A 14,116-nucleotide genomic window follows, 5' to 3' on the forward strand; every position below is an offset into this window, starting at 1 on the left:
AGTTTCCAATTGACTCGTTAGTATTTGCAATCCAGCCATGCATGTTAATGAGGGTTGAGAGGAAGGTCTGCAAGCCCAGGGGCCATTCACATGTACCCAAAGGAGTCCAAATGTAAGAGCAGCTGAGCGAAAACGGAGACACACCCAGGTACACACAGTAAACACACACGAGCTTCCAACACAACATGTGAGACAGAACACCCCACACACTTTCAACACTGCGCAGATATAGCGCCTAGCTGGATATCAGCACGAAACTAGCATTCAATCCTACCACCAACATTCAAAAGGAACTCACAACATACAATCAGGAGAAGCTAGCCTTTGGATCTCAGAGCCCTGAACCCCACTACCAGCTAGTTTACGCACATACAAGCTTGATGCTCATATCAAAAAACCGAGTCAGCACATCAGCATCTCGTCTAGGCCACTGCGTTCAGTTAATAAATGCTCTGTACATCAGGTCATTAAAAACAGAGGGGCTTATTTATGAGCCCGTGCTTCACTTTTACGCCGCCGGTGCGTCACTTTTTGAGACGCACCAGCAGGGTAAAAAATGTGCCATGTTGCGTCATATTTACAAAGTGACGCATCTAGGTAAATGCGTCACTTTGTAAACCCCTGTGCCACATTATACCTGCGCCAAGTATAATGTATGCAAGGGGGCGTTCTGACGCAAGAAAGGGTCATAGAAGTGACGCAGTGAAATTTATGAGATTTTACTGCGTCACTTCTAGGACGCAAATGCGTGAATATCTTACACCTGCCCATGTATAATGACCCATTGCTGGAGTTGCGTCACTTTTGTGACACACTCCAGCAATGCGTCATTTTTGTGCCTACAGATACGTCAGAAATACTGACGTATCTGTAACTCCTTGTGACATGATGCGTCATACTGTAAATATGACGCATCATTGGTGTCGCAAGGAGGGCGCAATGAAAAGTGATGCATCGCTGTTTTCTCGCAGCAATGCGTCACTTTTCATAAATGAGGCCCAGAGGGTCAAATGTGCTCTGCCACTTACTGCAGCTTACACATAACACAAATCTCTGGGATGCAATGAAATCCTCATTTTATTTTTACATTAAACAACACAAACCATTACTGATCTATACATTTAACAACCCTCTACTAACCATACACAGCGCTCAGTCACACGCAGGGCTTTCAATGGGATGAAAAACTGGGGGGTTCTCAAAGGGGCGTGGTCAATGTAATTAAGGGCGTGACTTAAAAACACGTAAACTAAAATCTGTGTTTAGCACAGTGTGCCGCCCGACTTGTATTTTCTGTTCCTGTCATTGCGTCCAGATTTATGACTCAACAAGTAACATCATACCCAGGGCACAAGTCATAAAAAAAGAAGTGGGGGACGCTGTCACCGGAAGTTACATCACAACAGCAAGTGACTTCATGAAAGGTGCCGAGCTTCTCGTCCCAGAGAGGCCAAAGAATGAAGTCCAGCTGTTTGGCAGGGGGGACGGCGTTTCCCTCCCGGTAAAATAAGTGGGGGGACGCCGTCCACCTGCATGGTACCCCGACTCGAGCCCTGATCATACCTATAAGAATTCAGGACTATTGGCTTTTTCAATGGTTGTTAGTTGCATAAGATAAATAAGCAGGAACTATGGCTTGTATATAATATTATAAAAGCGTCCACTTAGAGCCCCGGTGAAAACACAACAAGGTTGCTGCTCCTGAGTTTCAAAAAGAGAAGGGAAATCTGAAGAGTAAATTACTCTCTTTAAAGGATTTCCATTCCCCTACAACGCTCACCTGCCATGACGTCATCCCATAACTTCTCTACAGGCGAGAAGACAAGTGAGCAGTGTGAGCAGCGCAAATCGTAGTGCCAGCTGTCACTGCAGTCTGGAAAAAAGGACTGCCTGTGCAAGGGCACAAAACAGAGCCCGATAGAGACCCGTTTCGAGGCCCCCTTTAAAAAACTACCGGTGCTCAGATTTGGTGACACCCTGCCCACTTAAAGCCCTGGTCACATGCAACCAATTAGGTGGAATCCCAGAGCAGCGAAAGAGGGTAACCGGAAGAATAGAGCACGGCAGAACTGTAGGTGCATCATCGCTAGAGAGTGGGAGCGGGTGCGGCGGACTGTTCCGAGCACCTGGAGTCGACTGGAGAGTTGATCGGAAAGCGGGACGCCAAGGGATGCCGAGGATCGCCCGGAATTGGCTGTGAAGAGCCCCTGTACGGAGAAAAATGCTCTGGCCGGCTGAGGAGGTTTGGAGATTTGCTGGGGAGAAATGGCGCCTTCCGCTGCGGCATAGTCTCATCAGGGCCACAGGAAATCTCCCGCCCCCACATTCCCCAAACGTGCAAAATAATACACAGACATCGTATTAGTTTGGGAAAAAATTTGCTGCAGGTTTATTACATACAACATATGTAATGAAGGTGGGTAAACATTACGGGCGATCCCGGGCCGGCTGCATTCTCGCCACCTGCCCGCCTGTTGAGCCGAACAGCACAGTGGCGAACCACCCAACTGCTGTACAATTAGAATAAAACTACTGACACGCCCCCTGTGGGGCGTGACTAGGCAAACCCCCGGTTGCACAGGCCCACAACCGCCCGAAGGACTACTGGGGTGCCGACACGAATTCCTGCACCTCCCATGAGGTTACAGGTTAGGCTCTGGCACTCCTATGTGCCCGCTGAAGTACATCGTTTGCACCTCTCATCTTCCGGATCGCCCAGTAACTCCGATTAACTCCAACCTGCAACGATAAATAGACACATCAACAAACCTCCACAATTCCCTCATACAGACACTCTGGGTTAGAGGCAAGGGAGGGAAAAGAGTGTCCCGACGAGCTCACGACGGCGTCCGGAGAGGCAAAGAGGCCCTCCAACGGGGTACAGGAACTTAAGTACCCATGGAGGCCCCTCCCCGCCGCCCCGGACGTGAATCACCGCCAGCCGCCTCCTCCAACCAGTGAGGAGGTGAAGCTGAACATCCTGCTGGGGGGCGGGACAGCCCTCCGAGACTAGTGGCCCGCCCTCTCTATGGCCACTGCGTGTCCTCGGGCAGGCGCATAGTCTCATCAGGGCCACAGGAAATCTCCCGCCCCCACATTCCCCAAACGTGCAAAATAATACACAGACATCGTATTAGTTTGGGAAAAAATTTGCTGCAGGTTTATTACATACAACATATGTAATGAAGGTGGGTAAACATTACGGGCGATCCCGGGCCGGCTGCATTCTCGCCACCTGCCCGCCTGTTGAGCCGAACAGCACAGTGGCGAACCACCCAACTGCTGTACAATTAGAATAAAACTACTGACACGCCCCTTGTGGGGCGTGACTAGGCAAACCCCCGGTTGCACAGGCCCACAACCGCCCGAAGGACTACTGGGGTGCCGACACGAATTCCTGCACCTTCCATGAGGTTACAGGTTAGGCTCTGGCACTCCTATGTGCCCGCTGAAGTACATCGTTTGCACCGCTCATCTTCCGGATCGCCCAGTAACTCCGCCACAGCCTGTGCGGTGGTACCCGCTGCCGCACAGGCCCCCCACCATTCCTACTCCTCATTACCTGCAACCTTTGCTCATCCAAGCTTCTTTAAGGTCTAGGAGGAACAGGTCTAAGCCTACTGGCGTGAGATGAACCCCATCAGCTTCAAAGTACCCCTTGACCTTGTCCTGAATCATCTCATGTTCGAAGAAACCCAGGCCCCTCCGTTGGGCGAATCTTTTCACGGCCCCCCACCACTTTGCTTTTTAGGGAAACCTTCAACCCTTGCTCTGCAGAGCATATTGACGGTCCAAGGAACAAGACCAAAACGACAGGGGAGCGGTGGAGCCTTTCCACCTAGAAGCGACCTGATCCTGACATAAAATTACATGCCTGAAGAACCCAGGCCCCTCTGCCCCAAATCTGCAGATACCTCGGGTCACTTTAATGCTTTGCAACCATAGTGTAACCAAACCCGGTTACCTGAAGTCATACTTCCAGGTGAATCACAACGTGATGAGGAGGGGCCCCTACTACTGAAAGTGCTTCGCATCAAACAATAGGCGTTCCAGCACATACCCAGCAACTCTACCTCATCCTTTCACAACAAGTGTCAGCAGGCTATCCCCAGCCAGTTACAACTCCTGCTGTGCGTCGTTCACCGCATAACATGGAGAAAGAGTGCTTACAATGACGCTTGAGCAGCTATACTCGAAAGAGCACAGTGGCATAGGGGGATAAATACATATTATACTATATACCTGGGCGATGACTCTGCATATGTCACTACAGGATTGAACAGGTATTAACCACAGGCATACCCTGCCCTCTCGGGTTTAGTCTGGAAGCAGCTTAGGCCACGCTACCTGTAGATAGCTTGTTTGTGAGAGTGACTGAAGACCACCACCAGGGATTGCTGGGACAGGAACCAAGTGCCCCGTAAGGTCCCGACCTGCCACATGACACGCCCGCTGACACCACAATTAGTCAGCAAATACACCAGGGAATGAATCCCTCTACAGCAATAGTGTAGACTAACCCTGGTTCTAGAGGTAATACCCCTGGAAAGAGCCCAAGCGATAAGGGGACCTCCCCTGCTGATATCCTTCCCTGATCAGAACCATAGCAGAACCAGCGCATGACACTGATGCCCACCACACACCTTCGCACAAAGCATCAGCAGACTACACCCAGTAATGTACTACTTCTGCTGCAATGCATAGTACAGAATACAACTGTAAACTGTGCCTAGTGTACGCTTGAGCAACTATCCTCAAGCAACGCACAGCGGGCTATTTTACGTGCTCGGTGCAAAATAGTATAGCTTGAGTGGTGGGCTCGCATTTAGGAAAACAGCCGACAACACATGGCCCCAGGAAGCCGGGGACTGCTAGCCCCTAACTGCTTAGACCCGGAGACTGTTTAGACCCTGCTGCCAACAATAAATAGCTTGTCTAAAAAAGTTGACTGGCAACCCCCGCCAAGGGATGAGTAAGCTGAACCAAGGAGTTCCACCTCTGAACTAAGCAGCATATACCCCCCGGGCAGAAAACCCTCTACAGCAATAGTGTAAACTATCTCAAGTGCGTGAGGGAGGAGGGCAGGGAGCCTATCCCTGCAAAAAGGCCGAAGCTGTTGCCCAAAACATTCTAGCCGGCCAAGGCCACTCACGCTGACATAGGATTGTGTAGATCCTACGCTGAGCACACTCTATTTACATGGGACTGAAGGGGGGTAAAGCTATCCCTTTGAGCTAAGAAGTTGTGCAGCTGAGTTCCCTGCGGATCATACTCTGATCCCAGAGAGGAGCTATCAGCACGCCCAGTCATCTAGACATGACCGAGCTATGTATCATAACCTACATCTTACACGTCAATGCCTGCACCAGCATCCCGCTTATTCCAAGAAAATGGCATCGCGAGCCCGAGCTGACGGACCGCCACGAGAGTGGTGGGTGTCCTGTACTGCTGCCCTCGAGGCTCATGCACCTAACCGGCCCCAACGCATGCATGATTCCTGTAAACAGAAACTATCGCAGGCCAAGGCCCAGGCACTACTGCTTCAGGGTGAGGCTGACGTGCATTGTGCATTCGTTTAAGCGCTTGTGCTTTTTAAACTCATAGCATACAGGCGATTAATGCAGGGAAACCGGAGTATCTGTTCCCTGACTAGTGGGATGTACTTTCTTTAAATGTAACATGACTAAAGGGGAACACAGCAGGCTCCACATGCTCACATGCTTTTCACCTGGAGACAGCTTGATCGCTGTGAATTCTAACAAATCGCATATCTGAGTAGCCCTGACACCACCCACATGAGGGATTGCTTAGACTGGTACAGGGTGCCACCAGACTTGGAGGCAACAACACCAAGCCAGCTCCAATTGGGAGGAGACTGACCACCAGTACCTGACAAAGGCGTGCCCCCGCCTACCGGGCGGTCAACACCTATCCTGCCTTAGTTAGAGGCTGCCAGGACCTGCTGACCTTAGGGGAGATTAGAACCCTGCTTGCAGCCGAAAAAATTGGCTAGCCTTCCCCCAGCGAGTGTGGCAAGGGCAAGCCTGAAAGGGGGGGGAGACTGGAAGTAATGAAGTTGCAGTGCCTATGCTATACCCTGCCCCACATAGCATGTCTGGAAAGTACAGCAAGGAGCCTGCTAAACTCGGGAACCGGCTACTGTCTCTTGCAATGAATGCCCCCCCGGACTTGCACCCAGTTTGGTTCAGTGGAAACTTACTGACATGTAAAGCATTTAGCCTCTACATGTATATTGAAGCTTATGTAATTATCCATAAGACACATGCCCTGCAGTACTGGCAGTGAGCACGAGGTTTGGGTGGTCCCCCAAGATGGTTCCTGCATATGGGACAGACTACCAGGCAAAGGTCTGTCCGCCCTCGCATAACTATATGCGTTCACTGTAATGGGACAAGGCCCACAGAGCCGCACCCTAACAAGGTCAAGTCCGAATGACAGCAACCAGAAGCATGTCAACTCCCTACATTCACACAGGCGAGGGACAGGTGGGAACTGTATTACTTATACTGAAGGTGAGTCAAAATGACTGCCGCACTTTCACACTCTAGCCAGATAGCTATGGCGCCAACCAGCACTTCAGATAGCCCCCACCCCGCACGGGTAGGGAGGTTCTCCAACGTGGTTCCGCATAAGAAACAGAAGCTCCTGAAAAGGAGGCTGTCCCCTCTTCACCTAACCATTAGCGTACACTGTAATGGGCAAGGCCCTCAATGCCGCACGTAGCCAAGGGCATGTCTGATTGACAGCGACTAGAAGCAGGTCAACCACCTACATTCACAAAAGAGAGGGACAGGATTGCTTAATCTAAAAATAAGCAAGATGACTGCTGCACTGTTACTTTGCTCCAGACTTAACATGCCCTCGCTATTAATTCTAAGGAGCCACCTAATCTGGAATCTATATTCCACTGGCCCAAGGAAGGCCTCTCGTGGAGTTCAGTTGGTATGGAAGTCCGCCACAACAACATGTTGACAACATGCTACCCTCTCTCTGAGCTTGGACCGTTACTGAAACTGCGCCCACCACATCTCTCATTAGACACCCCACTACATGCACCAAGTGGGAACAAATCTGAAAATTGCTCGACACCACGGCCCCATATGGTCGACTTAAAACAGCGGGTATCTAACCAATTGTGACTGTACAGCACGCACCGTTAGGCAGTGCCTACCCCAGCTGTGGTGTAAAGTGCCCCCACACCCTACACTGGTATGAGGGACTATCAAACAGATGAGATACATTTAAGAGAAGGGCCATGGGAGGTGACAGGCACTTCTCTGTTGGTTAGAAAGTGAAGGAATCATAGAGGAATTCCAACAAGGATGACATATCCTGAAGCACAATGAGATCACCCTATGATATGCTTGGAAGCTAAACACTTGAATATCTGCAGTGGCCCGGGGGGCGCAGAGATAAGCCGGCTCCAAGCGCTACCCACACCAGATCCGTTAACACAGGAGGGAAAATTATGGAAATAATGTAGTATTTTCAAATATCAGGGAAATCGCAAAATTTCGCACGAAAACCCGATAGTGTATAACTCTGAACGTTGGCACATGTTTTGTAGTTTGTGTAAGAACTATCAGGTCGCGACAACCATCTCCACTTTAGCACACCATTACTTACAATGCCTATTGTCAAGACCATATTCACGAAGCAAAGACTCCCCAGCCACCGCTCTTCGTGTTAATACGTCATATTCCCCTGATGGAAATAAAGTAGTATTTTCAAATATCAAGGAAGTCGCAAAATTTCACACGAAAACACGATAGTGTATAACTCTGAACGTTGTCACATGCTTTGTAGTTTGTGCAAGAACTAGGGAACCCCTAGCTCTTCCGTCAAACGGCCTCAGGGGGGCGCTGCATATATATCTGTTGGAGCGCGGCGCCGTCCTCGCTGACCCCAAGCTAGGAGAAATGATTTGCATGGGCACCTGCATGGCCTCAGAAAGGTTGTGCTCATGGATGGCCAGCGGGATATACAAGAGTTGGCCCTATCAGAAGGCCCCGATGTCTCCGGAGCGGTAGAAGCAGGCCTCTGTGTCTCAGGCGCCCCGGGCGTCTAAGGGTGGTGTTCGCGCTAGGAAGGGGAGGGGAAGTCGGCCTCGGCCTTGTCCCAGTGCACCTTGAACCCCCCTCCCCAGAAACTGAGAAGATAATCCTGCGCCCCGACCAGCTACCGCGACGTCGTACACAATGGGCATGCATCACAGAGCCCGACGGAGGGGCATGACTCTTCTCATTCAGGTCACAAACATGGCTACCCGCTGCCGATATTGCATGCCACCCGAGCAACATGAGGGGCGGGTGCTAAGGGACATCTGGAAAACATAGAACCACGTGTAGCCAGGGCGGTCAAAGGTGCGTCACCCAAGCCAAGCCCGGCCTACCCCCAGCAATGTGCTACCTCTTCTAGATTGTCCCAAGTTTCGCAATGTGTCGCAAGCCGCACTAAATAAGAAACAAACTGTGCGATGTATCCCCTGGGTGCACCAGAAGCGTGAAAAGGTGCCAACAATGACCCGCACATATTGCGCCAGGCCACTAGGGAGAAGGCATGCCTAGCTGTCCGATGGGCGTGGACTCCGAAGACTTAGTGGCACACCGCAGCCTTGACACGAGGCCGGTGACCAAGGGCAGCAGCGCAAGGCAGGAGCTGTCTGGGGGAGTGTAACAGAAAGAGTCTCCGGCATGGAACCCCCCTTGCGCATGAAAAGTCTGACAAAAAACAGCTCAAGGAGACAGCATGCATCCAGTTTGCGCCATCCTCACATACACAGCGGACGGAAAGGGAAGCAAAGTGGCAGCACCCAGGCGCCCGTGCACAGTACCCTAGGGTCACCTGGTAGCCAAGATGGCCGAACCCCGGCGTCCTTGCCCACGTAGGCGGAAACAGAAGGCTGCCATGATCGCCAGGATGGCCGCTCCCTGGCGCCATTGTTCGCATGTTCAAGAAGATCTGCCACCAACCACACAAGGCCTGATATGCCACGGTAATCTCAACTAAGCTCAAAGAGAAACGCATTTAAAGAAATATGCAAATACAGGTACTCAATCTATTGAGTACCAGAATGCTCCTGAGAAGTGCGGCACCCTCCCTTTAAATGATTTGCAGCAGTACTGGCAAATGAGGAACTACCTTCCAAATTAAAGACGTACACATTAGAAAAACCCCCGTAAGCGCCGCTAAACCTGAAACTTATTCTCGTGCATGACAGCCTCTCCGCATCGTACAATTAGGCAACACAAGCGTCGCTACACAGCCTGACCCCTATTCACAATGCAAGCCAACCTTACAGCAAAGTACAGGCAAACACGAGAGGCAGGGCGGCAGCGTAGCACAAAATAATGATGCTTAGATGGCCACCGGGTGGCCTCGGGCAGGTACATTCTCAAGTCCGGGCCTGACCCTGCGAGCGCGCACGGCGGTGGATTGGGAAAGGGTTGCGAGGGAACCCTTTACACCTGAACCACATGGAGCATGTGAATAAGAAAATCCTCAGGTCCCACCGAGATTTGAACTCGGATCGCTGGATTCAGAGTCCAGAGTGCTAACCATTACACCATGGAACCGCCTAAAAGAGTGTCCCGACGAGCTCACGACGGCGTCCGGAGAGGCAAAGAGGCCCTCCAACGGGGTACAGGAACTTAAGTACCCATGGAGGCCCCTCCCCGCCGCCCCGGACGTGAATCACCGCCAGCCGCCTCCTCCAACCAGTGAGGAGGTGAAGCTGAACATCCTGCTGGGGGGCGGGACAGCCCTCCGAGACTAGTGGCCCGCCCTCTCTATGGCCACTGCGTGTCCTCGGGCAGGCGCAAATTCCTGACAGCGTCTTGCTCCGATCCGCGCTGACCCCGATGAGCGGGCGGCTTCCCAGGGGGCCCGTAAGAGCAGGTGGGGGCACCCCTGGGGCAAGAGGAAAATGAACACTGCTCCTGAGAGGAGTGGCGGACGCGACCGGGGGCGGCCTGAGCGGGAGCTCTGCCTCATTAAAATGGCGGACCCCGCAGTAAACAACAAGGAGCCCTGAACATCGAGCTGTCTCCTCCTTTGAAGCTGCACTGGCCTCACAGCGGGGCGCTGTATCTCCTCTTCCTGACACGGTTACACCACACATACAGAGTTTGGCTGCAACCCTGCACGGAGAGCTGGGAACACCGATCTGGTGCTTGTGGGATCATGAAAGACATCTGGTCACCGCAACTATAGCTTCCAAACAGGCAAGTGGTGCACGCAAGGGGGGCACTGGAACTGCGGTGAACCTCCAGACCTAGGTTACAACTAAGCCAAGCGGGCTTTATTATCTGAGGTAGCAGGATTGGTTTCTTTTTGGCCTGAACTATGTATTAATCTAGATCTATTCAATACCTGACCCTTAGATGGCCGCCATTCGGGACACTCCATATTCAACCTACTGGTAAAATGCATGATACAGCATATGCCCTGAACATCCTGAAAGCAGCAAAGAGGGGCTAGAGGAGAGTGCCAAGACCATACTACGAAGCGGCCGGCTTGTTGAGAAGGGAGAAACGGAGTATGGCGACGCACCTAAACCAGTCATCAATGAACTAGCGCACCAGGTCGCAAGAACCCCGACCACCGGAGCATTGAGAAGCGTCCAGAAAGATTGGTACTCCCCTTTAGCAGCAGCGCCTTTGACCAGCTGAGAGCGTAAGGCGGCCAGTGGCTGACCCAGCGGTGCCTGCCTTATGCAGCTCAAAAAGACCACAAACAAGACCACAAACAAGACCACGTGCCTGTGCACGCCGATCACCACTGCAGGGCCCACTGGTACCTTAATCCTCGCTGAGACGGAACATGACCGTCCTTTTTCTCTGGCTTCACTGTCGTATTCCAATCTGCGCTGCGGGAGTTTCGGTGCTGTTCAAAAATTCCTTCAGTCCGAAAACATTCCATACACTATGTTGTATCCTGCGCGTCTGCATGTGGGATCGGACGGGACATGTACTCGGGTATTTTTGTACTAGAACATGTGATTCTATCTGTGCTCGTGTTGGTGCGTGCAAATATATTTGTATGTATGCTTATGTCTCTGCGTGTGATGGTGGGTGCATGTACTTCAGTGTTTTTGTACTAGATCATGGGCTTCTATCTGTGCTTGTGCGTGTGGATGCTTCTGTATGCGTGCTTTTGTACGCCCTCTGTTCGCGTATGAGTGTGCGCGTACATTTGTGTGTGCTTGTGCATGTCGGTGCGTGTGATGGTGTGTGTGTGCATGTACCTGTAGGTACGTCCTTGGGTATTTTTGTTCTGGAGCTTGTGATTGTATGTGTGCTTTTAGTAGTTTCTGTATGTGTGCGTATGTGTGTGTGCATCTGTGCGTTTATGAGAGTGTGAGCGCATTTGTGTGTGCTTGTGCATGTCTGTGCATGTGATGGTGTGTGCGTGTGCATGTACTTGGGTGTTTTGTACTAGAGCATGGGATTTTATTTCTACTTGTGTTTTTGGATGTCTCTGTCTATGTGCTTGTGTGTGTGCGTATGTGCGCATATGAGTGTATGCCCACATGTGTATGTGCTTGTGCATGTCTGTGCATGTGCACGCTGGATTTGTTATTCTCCGGCAGCCACTGTCCTGGAAATTGACTCTAACTTCCAGATGCCTGACCTTAAGATGGCTACCAGTGTACATTACAGTCTCCTACCTGACCCCAAGATGGCTTCCATAGTGGTCCCCTCCACGTTGTTTTACTTCCCTGGGACAACAATTGGACATTGATCAGACCGTGAACCTATCCCCTAACTTGCCTACACATCAGGACTTGGAACCTGTGGAACTTACCCCAGACTGTAGAGACCAAGTGATTTGGTTGATTCCCGGTGGAGCTACCATATAGCTAAGAAGGAGATGGGTTGTGGACTCCCCCCCTGCCATCACCTACCCAGCCGGACCTTGGGCAGATCTTCCCCTCGTCTCTACGTCCCATCTTCCTCCTACCCCTTTACCCTTCCTTGCACCATTCACCTTGTCCCCTATGTACTTTAAATGCTTTTCTTGATAGCTATGTAATTTTTAACTGATGTAAATTGCAACATTATTGTTCCTCATGTAAAGCGCTCTGTTTCCTTCGGGTCTAGCCACGCTATATAAAAACGCATTCATTTAAATGTGTTCCCATTAAGTACTCTTTCTCTCTTTGTCTACTTCCCTAGCTCCAATCCCCTCTCCCCTGAATCTCTCACCTTGCCTGCTAGTCTTCCTAGCCCCCTGTCCTTTGTGCCCTTTGACTAAGCACTCCTTCTCCCCTTGTTGGGGAAAGATCCAATATTTATACTCTGGAGTCTCAGCAAACCCGCTGAGAGAGTCCACTGCGCCAAGGGAGCCACTCACAGCTGAAGTATGGTATGGCACCCCTTGCCAAAGCACTCCCTCTCCCCTTTTTGGGGAAGGATCCAGTATGTAGGCCTTGGAGTCTCAGAGACCCCTCTGAGAGAGTCCACTGCATAAAGGGAACCTCCCACAACAGAGATAGAGAAGTGATACCACTTCCCCTGGGATCACAGCTTACTGGACTTTGGACGTTGCTTTGACTCGTCTACCGGTTTGTGTCCCCGTCGGCCTTCCCCTCCGCTTTCGTTGCTGTGGCCGTCACCCTCCTCTTCTCTTTCCCCCCTCATTACCCCTCCCCTATATCTCTCCTCTTGCCTGCTTTTCCCCTTATGTATTTGTGCTTATTGTTTTAATTCGACCTTACAAGTAACTATGTTGCCATGCTCTATAACTGTGTAACCTTTGTAACGATGTAACCTGATACTCATGTAAAGCGTTCTGATACCTCCTGGTCTAGCCAGCGTTATATAAAACCTTTAAAATAAAATAAAATAAATAACCCCAGTAGTACATATCAGTTAAGTATACAACTGCTGCTAGCATGACAAACTGCGCTATGTGTGTTCTTTCTGTTTTGTTACATTCAGGATCTACCCGCAGGCAGCTCGTGTAACCCACATGTACCGCAGGGAGCAAGTCACGTGTGTGTAATGTGCTGACATATGTCCGTCCTCGTAGAATGCGCTTCTGGTGTCCAACAACCACACTGATAGTCCGGCTGTTGCAGATAGCCTACCCTACATACAATAGCAGTGACGCAGAAGGATGTGGCTGTTATACAGACGTGCAGGTGCCCACATTCTGCGACTAGCCTTTGGGATTGCGCGGACTGCCCCCGGTGCTCTGCTGATTTGGGCTGATTAGGGGTGATTTTCAAACAATTCTGAGGTTTCTAGTGCAGATGGGAGTCTGGTTACCAGTTACGTGGTACACAAGAGCCCCTGCCCAGTTACGTAGCACACAAGGACACCTGCCCAGTTACGTAGTATACAAGGACACCTGCCCAGTTACGTAGTATACAAGGGCACCTGCCCAGTTACGTAGTACACAAGGGCACCTGCCCAGTTACGCAGTACACAAGGATACCAGCCTAGTTACACAGTACACAAGGGCACCTGCCCAGTTACGCAGTACACAAGGATACCAGCCTAGTTACACAGTACACAAGGGCACCTGCCCAGTTACGTAGTACACAAGGGCACCTGCCCAGTTAGGTAGTACACAAGGATACCTGCCCAGTTACATAGTACACAAGGGCACCTGCCCAATTAGGTAGTACACAAGGATACCAGTCTAGTTACACAGTACACAAGGGCACCTGCCCAGTTAGGTAGTACACAAGGATACCTGCCCAGTTACGTAGTACAAAAGGGCACCTGCCCAGTTACGTAGTACACAAGGACACCTGCCCAGTTACGTGGTACACAAGGACACCCGACCTGTTACGAGGTACACAAGGACACCCGCCCAGTTACTTAGTACACAAAGGCACCTGCCCAGTTTTGTAGTACACAAGGACACCTGCCCAGTTACGTAGTACACAAGGACACCTGTCCAGTTACGTAGTACACAAGGACACCCGCCCAGTTACGTAGTACACAAAGACACCCGTCCAGTTTGTAGTAGTACACACGGATACCTGCCCAGTTACGTAGTACACAAGGACACCCATCCAGTTACGTAGAATACAAGGGCACCCGCCCAGTTACGCAGTACACAAGGGCACCTGTCCAGTTACGTA

The 14,116-nt window shown here is 51.0% G+C and overlaps 1 non-coding gene across 1 annotated transcript; it reads right to left on the minus strand.

Annotated features, from left to right (window-relative positions):
- Positions 1 to 9,524: 9,524 nt before the first annotated feature.
- TRNAQ-CUG (transfer RNA glutamine (anticodon CUG)) lies at positions 9,525 to 9,596 on the minus strand. Its single transcript has one exon. It is a non-coding gene; the product is annotated as a tRNA-Gln (tRNA).
- Between the last annotated feature and the right edge of the window lie 4,520 nt (positions 9,597 to 14,116).

The sequence above is a fragment of the Lissotriton helveticus genome, chromosome 1_2, assembly GCF_964261635.1.
Source record: "Lissotriton helveticus chromosome 1_2, aLisHel1.1, whole genome shotgun sequence".
Lineage (NCBI taxonomy): Eukaryota > Metazoa > Chordata > Amphibia > Caudata > Salamandridae > Lissotriton > Lissotriton helveticus.